Raw genomic sequence first — 12,887 nt, 5'->3', positions numbered from 1 at the left:
AACTGTTTTGAAATGGAAAAATATGAAATATGACATTTATTTACCTAGAAATCTAAAATTCAAATTATATTGATAGGTTAATACTCTATTCTTTATCTAATAGTCTATAGACAATAGAAATAATATGAACTTGAAAGCAAGACATTTTGATCTTTAACTTCTATGGTGTTTCCATATACATATATTTAACTAAAACAATTAAAGTGGCAATTACCTAATTGTAATTTCGAGACAGTTGGAGGAAGAACTTGCTAGAAGACTTGTTAAAGGTTTGAATATATTAGAATTGATTGCAGGGAGATATGTAAAAAACAGTTAATTATTTCTTCCATAGTTGACTGAATTAGATCATGAGTCTATTGCTGTTGTTTAAAGACAGAGAAGACAGTAGGGCGGAATTTGTATCATTCAAAGATTTTAGAAACAGAGGTATTGTTGATTATAGGTTCACAAACAATACTCCAAGGAAATATAACTTGGTTTCTTCCCACTCAATGTTAACAATTACACAAAGTGTCTCTCAAAAGTTAGGCATGTGCTTTGGAAAATCGTTAGTAGATTAGCAAAGTCATATTACTGCATATTAGCTATTTCAGGGCACATGTTACCATTCAAAAGTCCCAGAAAACTATTTGGATGAGGTTGCCAAGCAGGTGCTCAAGGGCTTTCATTACCTGCACCAAAACAAAGTCATAAGACTACTGTCCAAAATTTAGCTTTTGTAATATCTTCATAACTTTGAATGGAAGGGTAGCTCTGTTAAAATAAGGATTCCGCTTCATGGTGGGCATGGCCGTGAATGGAAGGATTCAAAGAAATGTTTAATTCTTCACCTTGATTTTAGAAACAGAGTTATTTTTCTCCCTGCATTATTTCTTCCATAGTTGACTGAATTTCATCCTTAATGTAAGATGGAGTGCTTGTGTGAAAACTCTTGGCTACTTTCCTAGCTGTTTAAAGACAGAGAAGACAATAGGGTAGAATTTGTATCATTCAAAAATTTTAGAAATAGAGGTATTGTTTTTCCTGCATTATTTCTTCCATATTTGACTCAATTTCGTCCTTAATGTAATATGGAGTGTTTGTGTGAAAACTCTTGGCTACTTTCCTAGCTTAGGTTGCACGAGAAATGACACAGTTGCTACAAGCCTTGCTAATATCCTACTTTATATACATTTGTCTTAATATAAAAGATAGGTAGTATTGGTTTTGGATTCATGCAGCGTTCTGGATAGGCTCTATTTTTTGTTATTTTCGTTAGCTTTCCATTTACCATTGACATTTTAACAACTCATTTACATATTCACTATTGTAGACCTATCCTCCTCTCCTCTCTCTATGGCAGATGAGACCAAGTAAATTGACTAACAAGTTAGAATATGTCAATTCTTTGTTTTTAGGTGTAAACGTTATATGATTAACAACAGTTAGATACTCACTCATACTTCCCCATAACTATAGGCAAGCCACCCATTGTCACCTTAGTGGCCTTGCCTCTCACTTTAAGCCTAAGAAGGGACTTCCATACCTAAGAGGATTTTCATGTTTCCAGCTTATGGCTTTGGATTCATGCAGCATTCTGGATAGGATCCATTTTTTGTTATTTTCCTTATCTTTCCATTTACCATTGACATTTTAACCAGCTAATATATGGATTTTAATTGACAAATTTGTTTTGATTATATGATGTATTTTCTGATTGTGAAGCTTAACATACCTTTCATTCTTAAGAAACTGTTTTGAAATGGAAAAATACGAAATATGACATTTATTTATCTAGAAATCTAAAATTCATATTATATTGATAGGTTAATACTTTATTCTTTATCTAATAGTCTATAGACAATAGAAATAATAAGAACCTGAAAGCAAGGCATTTTGATCTTTAACTTCTATGATGTTTCCATATACATATATTTAACTAAAACAATTAGAGTGGCAATTACCTAATCGTAATTTCGAGACAGCTACCACATCGCAATAGAATCATGTCAGTGTAGGTCAGCACACATGATCCATGTAACCTTCGTTTGGGGGACCTATACATTGAAGGTTGAAACACTTGAGAGCTCCTAAGATTTGGAGCAAGACCTTGCTAGAAGACTTGTTAAAGGTTTGAATATATCAGAATTGATTTCAGGGAGATATGAAAAAAGCAGTTAGTTATTTCTTCCATAGTTGACTGAATTAGATCGTGAGTCTATTGCTGCTGTTTAAAGACAGAGGGCTTGCATTACCTGCACCAAAACAAAGTCATAAGACTACTGTCCAAAATTTAGCTTTATTAATATCTTCATAACTTTGAATGGAAGACTATCCATAGTAGCTCTGTTAAAATAAGGATTCTGCTTGATGGTGGACATGGCCGTGAATGGAAGGATTCGAAGCAATGTTTAATTCTTCACCTTGATTTTAGAAATAGAGTTATTTTCTTCCCTGCATTATTTCTTCCATAGTTGACTGAATTTCGTCCTTAATGTAAGATGGAGTGCTTGTGTGAAAACTCTTGGCTATTTTCCTAGTTGTTTAAAGACAAAGAAGACAGTAGGGCAGAATTTGTATTATTCAAAGATTTTAGAAACCGAGGTATGTTTCTCTTGTATTATTTCTTCCATATTTGAGTCAATTTCATCCTTAATGTAAGATGGAGTGCTTATGTGAAAACTCTTGGCTACTTTCCTAGCATAGGCTGCATGAGAAATGACACAGTTGCTACAAGCCATGCTAATATCCTACTTTATATACGTTTGTCTTAATATAAATGATAGGTAGTATTGGTTTTGGATTCATGCATCGTTTTGGATAGGCTCCATTTTTTGTTATTTTTCTTATCTTTCCATTTACCATTGACATTTTAACATCTCATTTACACAGTCACTATTGTAGACCTATCCTCCTCTCCTCTCTCTATGGGAGATGAGACCAAGTAAATTGACTGACAAGTTAGACTATGTCAATTCTTTGTTTTTAGGTGTAAAAGTTATAAGATTAACTATAGTTAGATACTCCCTCATACTTCCCCATAATTCCAGGCAAGTCATGCACTGTCACCTCAGTGGCCTTGCCTCTTGCTTTAAGGCTAAGAAGTGACTTCCTTACCTAAGAGGATTTTCATGTTTCCAACTTATGGTTTTGGATTCATGCAGCGTTTTGGATAGGATCCATTTTTTGTTATTTTTCTTATCTTTCCATTTACCATTGATATTTTAACTGGATAATATATGGATTTTAATTGACAAATTTGATTTGATTATATGATGTATTTTTTGATTGTGAAGCTTAATATACCTTTCATTCCTTAGAAACTGTTTTGAAATGGAAAAATACGAAATATGACATTTATTTACCTAGAAATTTAAAATTCAAATTATATTGATAGGTTAATACTTTATTCTTTGTCTAATAATCTATAGACAATAGAAATAATAAGAACCTGAAAGCAAGACATTTTGATCTTTAACTTCTATGGTGTTTCCATATACATATATTTAACTAAAACAATTAAAGTGGCAATTAACTAATCGTAATTTCGAGACAGCTACCACATCTGCAATAGAATCATGTCAATCCAAGTCAGCACACACGATCCATGTAACCTTCTTTTGGGGGACCTATACATTGAAGGTTGAAACACTTGAGAAATCCTAAGATTTGGTGGAAGACGTTGCTAGAAGACTTGTTAAAGGTTTGAATATATTAGAATTGATTGCAGGGAGATATGAAAAAAGCAGTTAATTATTTCTTCCATAGTTGACTGAATTAGATCATGAGTCTATCGTTGTTGTTTAAACACAGAGAAGACAGTAGGGCAGAATTTGTATCATTCAAAGATTTTAGAAACAGAGGTATTATTGATTATAGGTTTATAAACAATATTCCAAAGAAATATAGCTTGGTTTCTTCCCACCCAATGTTAACAATTACACAAAGTGTCTCTCAAAAGTTAGGCATGTGCTTTGGAAAATCTTTAGTAGATTAGCAAAGTCATATTACTGCATAATAGCTATTTCAGGCCACATGTTGCCATTCAAAAGTCCCAAAACACTATTTGGCTGAGGTCACCAAGCAGGTGCTCAAGGGGTTGCATTACCTGCACCAAAACAAAGTCATAAGACTACCATCCAAAATTTAGCTTTAGTGTGACTTTTAGGGGTTAAGAATTTTAACTAAATGGAAAAACATATCCAAAAGCACACGGAATTTCTAGTCACATCCAGACTTTATGAATATCTTCATAACTTTGAAGGGAAGCCTATCCATAGTAGCTCTGTTAAAATAAGGATTCCACTTGATGGTGGACTTGGGCGTGAATGGAAGGATTCAAAGCATTGTTTACCTAAGAGGAGATTTCCCAAGGCCTAATCTAGCTAGGATTGGTAGGTAGTGATGAAAAATTCCGAATTCATTTTGACATATCCATGAAATCAAATGGTTCTCTGGATTTTCATGTCTCCAGCTTATGGTTGTATCATCAAATTAGGGCATTATCAGCGGTTCCATTGTAGGATGTGTGATAGGTCCCTATAATACTAGTGATTACCCCATTACTATTGTAATTGTATCCCTTATTAATATTGTTGTGCCCCTATTGTCCCCATATTTTTATTACTGTGCCCCATAGAATCCCTCTATTGTTATTTTTGTGGCTTTATATTATTATTGTTAGGTCGGCTGGGTTATATTGTGACTCCTTAGACTCCTATATATAGAAAGGAGGTTTTGTCATTTGAATCATCCAAGAATTGCTCATTTATGAAATGTAAAGGAGGTTTCTCCCTCGAAGAGGCTGAATTCTAAGGCGTTGATCTATCTTTTCTATCTTTTTCTTGAGCTGGTTTCATAACATTTGGTATCAGAGCTTTGGATTCTAGGGTTTCGCTGCTCCAAACAGGTCATCGTGGCATTTTCACTATAACTTTTTTTTCTGTGACGTTTCAGAAGCTAAAAAAACCCATTTGAGAAGAATTCGCGTTGAATCTCGAGTCCAAATTTCAGAGCTTTTCGCACTATATTTGCGCAGATATGATTTGAGGAAGTTGGTCTTTTTGCAGACTCCTGAATTACATTCCAAACAGATGACCTCGGGAAAATCGTCATAAACTTCTTTCTGAGCATTGGATTGAAATTTCATAAGAAGGTACAGAAAGAGGATGGACTGTAGTTTCTTGTATATATTTTTCAGAGCCAAAAGTCGAAACAGTGACTCGTGGCATGTCGTACAAGTTCGCTCTACTGAACTAGTCTATAATCAGGTCACTGTGGGAGATTGTGCATAACTATTTCTTGGAGAGTCCAATTTGGTTCAGATTGGTGGCATTGGAAAGAGGACACAGAGGGCTACTACAGATCGCAATTTCAAAACTGGATGATTCGAAATTGCAGAGATACATCAGATTCAATATCAGGCTCCTACAAAGTGAAAAAATGTGTGTAGTTTTTTTTAAATTTTTCAATAAGATTGGTTTGAAAAATTAGTTTGAAGGAATTCAAAGGGCATAGTAAAGCATTATTATCGGTAATTGATGCCCTGAGGAAAGAAAATGCAAACACCTAGTAAGCAACCTGAAAGCTCTAGCATGACTCATGAAGAAGAGGAAGAAATGCAACATGATATATCAAAATTACGAGACCAAGTGCAACAAGTGTCACTTGCACAAAAAGGAACAGAATCTAAGATGGATGGTTTAAAGAAAGATGTAGAAGCTAAGATTAATGTTTTAAAGAAAGGCGTAGAAGCTAAGATGGATTGTTTAAATAAAGGCGTAGAAGCTAAGATGAATGACGTGGAAGCTAAGATGGACGATTTGAAGACAGACATGGAAGAATTGAAGATAAATATGAATAAGTTGCTACAAGAAATGGTCACTAATGGTGAAAGGGTAGTAAAGGAAACTCATGATGAGAACAAAAGAAATGTTAATCATGATTCCATAGACTCTAATGTTGGATCGAAGACCCACCATATTCCAAAAATCGATATGAGGAAGTTTGATGGCAAGGATCCCACAACATGGATATTACAGATGGAGCAATTTTTCGATCTCAAAAATGTGCAAAACACACAAAAGGTACGTATTGCAACTTTATATTTGGAACCAAATCAGTTTGTATGGTATCAATGGCTTTGCTCTCGTAAACAAATTATCACTTGGGCAATTTTTACGGAAGAATTGACAGCACATTATGAGGATACAAAAAGCAACACTTTTTTTAGCCAATTGATAAGTCTCAAACAAAAGGGTTCAATAATGGAGCACATTGAGGAGTTCCAAAAATTGAACATAAGGGTAAAAAATATTCCAGAGGAGCATAGGATTGATGTGTTCATAGGGAATTTAAAGGATAATATCCAACATGATGTTCGCCTTTGGGAACCTGATTCATTAGAGAAGGCATTCAGGTTAGCAAGAAAAATGGAAAGAAAAATTATGGCAACCAGGAAGCATACCAGTCACAACTATAAAGATGGAAGTGTTGTTACCCCTAGCCTTCCACAACCTATAAGGTTGACACCACAACAATTGGAAGAAAAAAGAGCAAAAGGGCTTTGTTACAATTGTGATAGCAAATACACTAAAGGTCATAAGTGTGCTGAGAAGAAATTATTCTACATAGATTGTGAAGAGGAAGAAGAAAAGGAGCAAGAAAGGTCAAAGGAAGAGGATATACTCCAGGAAAAAAGCCTAGATAAAGAAGAAATGAATCCGACCATATCTTGTAATGCATTGGCTGGAATTACCACTCCTCAAACCATCAAGATAGAAGGACAAATCAAGAAGAAAAAGGTAATAGTGTTGATTGATTCAGGAAGTACCCACAATTTTATTCATTGTAAGGTAGCAAAAGAATTGAATTGCTTCCTATATCCAGCACCAGAGTGTCAAGTGATGATTGCAAATGGAGGAACGATAAATTGCTCTGGAAAGTGCCATAATATCAAGCTATCCATGGGAGAATATGTATTGACTAGCCCAATGCTTTCCATTCCAATGGGAGGTGCTGATGTTGTACTAGGAGTCCAATGGCTACAATCCTTGGGTACAATAGCTTTTAATTTTCAAGAACTTTTCATGAAATTTTCTGCAGAAGGAAAGGAAGTTGAATTAAGGGGTATTATAGGGAAACCGGGAAAGATAATCAGCTCTAACGGTATGACAAAGCTTCTAAAAAAGGAACAAAGAGGTGTAATTGCACAATTATTTTCACTAGATGTTTCCACATTGGAATCATCTATTTCTCCAGATCTCCAAAAAGTCTTGGACAATCATTCCAAGGTATTTGAGACTCTCAAAGGTCTCCCACCTATTCGTGATCATGATCATGCTATTCATCTGATTCCAGGAAGTGTTCCTCCAAACATCAGGCTGTATAGATATCCCTATGCCCAAAAGAGTGAAATTGAACGTATGGTTACAGAAATGCTAGAGGCTGGTATAATTCAACCTAGTCAAAGTTCTTTCTCTGCTCCAGTAGTATTGGTGCACAAGAAGGATGGATCATGGCGCATGTGTCCAGATTATAGGGAGCTCAACAAGCTCACTATTAAAGATAAGTTTCCCATTCCTGTCATTGATGAATTATTGGATGAATTGCATGGATCAATTTACTTCACCAAGTTGGATCTTCATTCAGGATATCATCAAATCAGAATGAAGACCGAAGACATTCCAAAAACAACATTTAGAACTCATGAGGGTCATTATGAATTTTTGGTCATGCCTTTTGGCCTTACCAATGCACCTTCTACATTTCAAGGTTTGATGAATTCCATTTTCAAACCCTTCCTTAAAAAATTTGTGTTAGTATTTTTTGATGATATACTAATCTACAGCAAGTCTTGGAAGGATCATGTTGAACATGTTGACAGGGTGCTACAACTATTGGAGGAGAAACAATTATATGCAAAAAGATCCAAATGTTTCTTTGGAGTACAAGAGGTGGAATATGTGGGTCATATTGTATCTCATGAAGGAGTTAAGGTAGACCCTAGCAAAATTAAAGCCATTAAGGAATGGAAAATCCCCACATCCATAAAGCATCTGTGAGGATTTCTCGGGTTGACAGGGTATTATCACAAGTTTGTTAAGAATTATAGGAGAATAGCAGCACCTCTAACAACATTATTGAAGAAAGATGCATTTTCATGGACTCCAAAAGCAACAAAGGCCTTTGAACATCTTAAAGAGGCAATGTGCCAAGCACCGGTCTTAGCTACACCGGACTTCACAAAAACGTTTATTGTGGAATGTGATGCTTCAGGAAATGGAATTGGTGCTGTTTTAATGCAAGATGAAAGACCCATTGCTTTTGAAAGTCGTCCAATCAAGGGAAAGTTTTTACACAAAGCTATTTATGAGAAGGAAATGTTGGCAATACTACATGCACTTAAGAAATGGTGACCCTACCTAATGGGAAGACACTTCAAGGTGAAAATGGATCATGACAGCCTTAAATACTTTTTAGAACAAAGATTATCCTCTGAACAACAAAAGTGGGTCACAAAGATGTTGGGTTATGACTTTGAAATCATCTACAAAAAAGGGAAGCAAAATGTGGTGGCAGATGCACTCTCAAGAAAGGATGAGGATGTGGAAGTGTTGTTGTGCACCATTTCTATTATCCAACCAGATTGGATAAATGAAGCAAGGGAGGAGTGGAAGAATGATGAAGAAGTGTGGGCACTTATTCGAAAGTTACAACAAGATTCTAGTACATCTGATACATTTAGCTGGCGAAATGATTCGTTATGGTACAAAGATCACTTATACCTCTATAAGAATTCACAACTCAAGCAAATGATTGTTATGGAATTGCACACTTCTCCCTTAGGAGGGCACTCATGATTTTTAAAAACTTACCTTCAGGTTAAGAATGAATTTTTTTGGGATGGCCTTAAATCAGATATTCAAAAGTTTGTGGCGGAATGTTTGGTTTGCCAACAAAATAAAGTTGAAACAATTAAGACGCCGCGTCTATTACAACCTTTATCCATTCCAAGACAACGTTGGGAGGAGGTTTCAATGGATTTTATCACAGGTTCACCCAAGTTTGAGGGAAAGAGTGTCATCATGGTGGTAGTTGACAGACTTACCAAGTATGCACACTTTTGTGCATTATCACATCCATTGAAAGCCAATACAGTTTCTATTGCATTTATGGAAACTATTCAAAAGCTACATGGAAACCCAAAGATTATTGTAAGTGACAGAGATCCCATTTTCACTAGAAATTTTTGGACTGAATTATTTTCTTGTCTTGGTACTCAGTTAGCTCATAGCTCATCTTATCATCCTCAATCTGATGAGCAAACTGAGATAGTAAACAAATGTTTGGAAGTATATCTTCATTGCTTTGTATCTAATAAATAGACATAATGGGTCAAATGGTTGCCTCTGGTTGAATGGTGGTATAACACTTCCTTCCATACAACAACAAAAATAAATCCATTTATGGCACTTTATGGATATCATCCACCATCCATCACATCATATTTAAGAGAAAAATCTAAGGTTCAAGCAGTGGAACATCACATTGAACATCAACAACAAGTCCTCCAACTCTTAAAGGATAACCTGGTGTTGGCACAAGATAGAATGAAACAACAGGCAGATCAACATCGCAATGAAAGAAGTTTTGATGTAGGCGATTGGGTATTCCTACGGCTACAACCATATAAACAAATGTCCCTAAAGCAAGCTAAGAAGGATATTAATAAATTATCACCAAAGTATTATGGTCCGTACAAGGTGTTGCAAAAGATTGGTACTATGGCATAAAAATTGGAGCTTCCTGTAGCGTCTCGAGTGCACCCAGTTTTCCATGTTTCATGTTTAAAGAAGGTTATAGGTGACAAGCTCCCAGTTCAAAAAATATTGCCAGAACTTGACGAGGAAGGAAAAATTATATTGGAACCGGAAGCAGTCACAGAAACAAGAACTCAACAGCTACGAAATCGATCAATTTCGGAGTATCTCATCAAGTGGAAGAACTTATCCACTGAAGATTCCACATGGGAGGATGAGAATTTTATACAGAAGCATCCAGAACTACTCAAGCGTTGAGGACACACTTTTTTTGAAGGAGAGGGGCATGATAGGTCCCTATAATACTAGTGATTACCCCATTACTATTGTAGTTGTATCCATTATTAATATTGTTGTGCCCCTATTGTCCCCATATTTTTATTACTATGCCCCATAGAATCCCTCTATTGTTATTTTTGTGGCTTTATATTATTGTTGTTAGGTCAGCTGGGTTATATTGTGACTCCTTAGACTCCTATATATAGAAAGGAGGTTTTGTCATTTGAATCATCCAAGAATTGCTCATTTATGTAATGTAAAGGAGGTTGCCCCCTCGAAGAGGCTGAATTCTAAGGCGTTGATCTATCTTTTCTATCTTTTTCTTGAGCTGGTTTCATAACAATGTGGAAGTGAAGACGATAATTCATATTAAACTCTGATTCTCAGGATTTTCATGTTTCCAGCTTATGGTTTTACAATCATGACAGTCCATATCAACACACATGATCCATGTAACCTTCATTTGGGGAACCTATACATTGAAGGTTGAAACACTTGAGAAGTCCTAATATTTGGAGGAAGACCTTGCTAGAAGACTTGTTAAAGGTTTGAATATATTAGAATTGATTGCAGGGAGATATCAAAAAAGCAGTTAAGTTTTGGTTTTTATCTCAATGTACATTTATAGGGAATTGGGTATTTATCAATACTATTAATTCTGATTAGAGTTTATTTAGCAACAATAACTTTCTAGTTTATTTAGCAACAACAGTCTTGTATAATGATACAATTATACAATGGAATGTGATAGAGCCTAATATCACAACCTGAAATTTTTAACAAACTTACAAAGATTGAAGGAAAATGGCCAAAAACACATTGGGGTATCAAAGGGACTTCCTTACCTAAGAGGATTTTCATGTTTCCAGCTTATGGTTTTGGATTCATGCAACGTTCTAGATAGGCTCCATTTTTTGTTATTTTCCGTATCTTTCCATTTACCATTGACATTTTAACCTATTAATATATGGATTTTAATTGACAAATTTGTTTTGATTATATGATGTATTTTCTGATTGTGAAGCTTAACATACCTTTCATTCTTTATAAACTGTTTTGAAATGGAAAAATATGAAATATGACATTTATTTACCTAGAAATCTAAAATTCAAATTATATTGATAGGTTAATAATTTATTATTTATCTAATAGTCTATAGACAATAGAAATAATAAGAAATTGAAAGCAAGACATTTTGATCTTTAACTTCTATGGTGTTTCCATATACATATCTTTAACTAAAACAATTAAGGTGGCAATTACCTAATCATAATTTCGAGACAGCTTCCACATCCGCAATAGAATCATGTCAATCCAGGTCAGCACACACGATCCATGTAACCTTCGGTTGGGGGACCTATACATTGAAGGTTGAAACACTTGAGAACTCCTAAGATTTGGAGGAAGACGTTGCTAGAAGAATTGTTAAAGGTTTGAATATATTAGAATTGATTGCAGGGAGATATGAAAAAAGAAGTTAATTATTTCTTCCATAGTTGACTGAATTAGATCACGAGTCTATTGATGTTGTTTAAAGACAGAGAAGACAATAGGGCAGAATTTGTATCATTCAAAGATTTTAGAAACAGAGGTATTATTGATTATAGGTTTAGAAACAATATTCCAAGGAAATATAACTTGGTTTCTTCCCACTCAATGTAAAAATTACACAAAGTGTCTCTCAAAAGTTAGGCATGTGCTTTGGAAAATCTTTAGTAGATTAGCATAGTCATATTACTGCATATTAGCTATTTCAGGCCATATGTTGCCATTCAAAAGTCCCAGAACACTATTTGGCTGAGGTTTCCAAGCAGGTGCTCAAGGGCTTGCATTACCTACACCAAAACAAATTCATAAGACTACTGTCCAAAATTTAGCTTTAGTAATATCTTCATAACTTTGAATGGAAGCCTATCCATAGTAGCTCTGTTAAAATAAGGATTTCGCTTGATGGTGGACATGGCCGTGAATGGAAGAATTCAAAGCAATGTTTAGTTCTTCACCTTGATTTTAGAAACAGAGGTATTTTTTTTCCTGCATTATTTCTTCCATAGTTCTGTTACTTCTTGAACCCTCTCCTAAGGAAAATGTCCCAAGCCAATGAGAGAGCCAAGGTGCAACTACATGCAAGTCACCTACTGTCACCTCAATGGTCTTGCCTCTTGCTTTAAGGCTAAGAAGGGACTTCCTTACCTAAAAGGAGATCGCCTAAGGTCGAATCTAGCTAGGATTGATAGGTAGAGATGAAAAATTCCAAACTCATTTTTACATATCCATGAAATCAAATGATTTGAATCTTCCATTTACCATTCTATTGTCAAATTTCCATCTGAAAGTCAATGATATAAATTGCCTATTGCTGTTGTTTAAAGACATTGAAGACAGTAGGGCAGAATTTGTATCATTCAAAATTTATGTTTGATCGATTGGACTTCTCTTAGCACTGTTAATGGTTAGTATGATGAGTTTCACCTAAGATCAAAGAATTCAATGCCTTCCAAGTGAGGTAAGGTCCTACACTCTATTTGGTTTTTTCTCTCGTGAAGGCTTTATATGTTCTTGGATGCCATTATTACAATCAAGGGAATACTTGGGTGTGGCCTAGCTGAAGCTTTGATTTTATGATGCACATTGGTCTAATCAAATTTTCACTTAAGTCTACATTGTTTGTCTTAAAAACGTTCAATGGTCTATCAAACATGTTAACATATGATTAGGTCTCTAAATCTTTTTGAATCAAACCTGTGAGATGATTAGACTTAGACTCCTTATCATCATCAAAGTCAGACAGTCCATCAAAACATA

The sequence above is a fragment of the Pinus tabuliformis genome, chromosome 4_1 (assembly GCF_031772625.1).
Source record: "Pinus tabuliformis cultivar Carrire ecotype Pingquan chromosome 4_1, CPIR1, whole genome shotgun sequence".
Lineage (NCBI taxonomy): Eukaryota > Viridiplantae > Streptophyta > Pinopsida > Pinales > Pinaceae > Pinus > Pinus tabuliformis.
This window is presented reverse-complemented; position numbering follows the sequence as displayed.